Below are 2484 nucleotides of genomic sequence, written 5' to 3' on the forward strand. Positions count from 1 at the left end.
GAAAAAGAAAAGAGGAGCAACAAGACTTGTTGCGTGATAATGTTTTGAATTAGTTTGTGTGTATCTCAATTATCTTATTAAATATTTATTATCTTTTGTTATTGAGTGAATTTCACTTTATCCCTTAAATAAAATATATATTATCTTTTGTTATTGAGTGAATTTCACTTTATTCCTTAATATTTAAGGTCAGGAAATGATATCTTCTCCACGTATTGAAAAGGAACGATAACATCCTTATGCAATATTTTTTTCTTTTTTTAAAAAAAAAAATTATTTTACTTTCTAGAATTAAAATATGAAAATATTAACTGTTATTATTATTATCTCATTTATTTTTTTATTAAATAATATTTTTATTTTAGGATATAATAATTACTTATAATAATGTGTTAATAGGTTTCAAGCTTTGTGAACAGATTTGTTATTATTGAAGTTTATGTTTCAGTCAATTTTGCAACAAGTGCATCGGTTAAAAAATTTTTATGTTTCAATTAATATTGAAACAAATGCATTTTGAGTTACAAAGAAAATGAATGTGAATTTACAATTGAACAAATGCATTTTGAGTTACAAATGCAATTCATTCATTTACGTTTTAGGTTCTTGAAAAGATAATTTTTCGTTCATAAACCTATTAACTATTATTTAATTAATACTCCTTTTACATGAAACCTTTATCCTATAAATAGCAAGTTCTTTTGTTTGAAAAGACAAGCAATCAAAAACAATATCCCCTTGAAAACATTTGAGAGACATTGATCAAACGGTGAAATCACCAATTCAAGAATAGAAGAGCAACATTCTTGAATGCTACTTGTTTTGTGGCTTAGTTGATTCCCGAAGATAGAGTTGTTGCTAATTCTTCTGTTTGCTCGCGGGAGAGACTCCAACTATCTTCAAGAAGCGTATTATCGTGCCTCTAAGGTACAATTATCATTATTGTTCTAACAATTTGAAGATAATTGTCTCAATGGCTTCTACATCAATATCAAATAGTATTCCATCTTTGCCTAATCTTAATTTTAAAATATTTGATGACAAAGACTTTCCTAGATGGCGTGGAAAGATGGAATTCTTTTTAAGACGATTAAAGTTGGCATATGTTCTTGAAGAACCTTGTCCTAATGCTCTTAGTTCTAAGGTATCATCTGACGAGGCTAATTTGATTAAAGAACAAATTGCCAAGTGGCAATATGATGATTATTTGTGCAAGAATTATATTCTTGGAGGAATGTCTAATAAATATTATGATTAATATTATGTTAAATTCAAATATGCTAAAGAGATATGGGACACTCTTCAAACTATTTATTTAGCAGAAGAGGCGAGTTCTAAGAAATTTCTCATTTCAAATTATATGAAGTTCAAAGTGGTTGATGACAAATCAATCACTGAACAAGTACAAGAATTCTAACTTATAGCTAATAAAATTGTCATGTCTGAAATTGATCATGATGAAAACTATCATGTTTGTGTTATTGTATCAAAACTTCCTCCATCTTAGAAAGAGTACCGAAGCAAACTCTTACACAAAAAGGGTAATTTGACTCTTGAACAATTGTTGCAACACTTGTAAATCGAACAAGAGACACGATGGCTCGATAATAATAGTTTGAAGGAACCTATCATGAAAGCTCATATGGTTGAAGAAAAATAAATAAGAAGGAATCTGAAAATAAGAATTTTTCAAAGGCAAATAGGACTATAAATTTCAAATGTAATGGTGCCAATTTTAAATCTGGTGAATGCTATCATTGTCACAAAGTTGGTCTATGCGTGTGATTGTAGAATTCTCAAAGCCAAAAAGAAGAAAGAAAAAGCAAATAAAAATAAAAAATATGATCTTGTGGCAATGGTCACAGAAGCATTTATAGCGAAAGATCAAGTGGAATGGTGGATAGATACCGGCGCAACTCGTCCCATATTAGGTAACCGAAATTCTTTCAAGACTTACGAATTAGTGGGGGACGGTTATATATGGAAAACTCCTCCTCTACTAAAGTTGTGATAAAAGGAACTGTTGAATTGAAATCTACTTCCGGAAAGATAGTTACATTGATGGACATATTGCATGTTACTGATATTCGAAGAACTTGGTGTCAGGTACGCTTCTTTTGAAGCATGATTTTAAAATGGTTTTTGAGGCAGATAAGTTTATTTTATCTAAAAATGGCATGTTTGTTGGAAAAGGTTATGTTGCTAATGGAATGTTTAAACACAATATTGAAAATGGAAATATTTCTGCTTATCTTGTGGAGTCTCTGGACTTATGGCATGAACCTCTTGGACATGTGAATTTTAGATCCATTCAACTTATGATGAATAATGGATTAATTAAATATTTTGGAAAGAATCATACTACTAAGTGTCTTACTTGTAGTAAATGCAAGATTACAAAGAAGCCCTTTAAGACACTTGAAAGGACTTTTACACTTTTGCAATTAATTCACACTAATATTTGTGAGATGAATTATTTGTCAC

Source organism: Capsicum annuum, chromosome 11 (genome assembly GCF_002878395.1).
Source record: "Capsicum annuum cultivar UCD-10X-F1 chromosome 11, UCD10Xv1.1, whole genome shotgun sequence".
NCBI classification, from domain to species: Eukaryota; Viridiplantae; Streptophyta; class Magnoliopsida; order Solanales; family Solanaceae; genus Capsicum; species Capsicum annuum.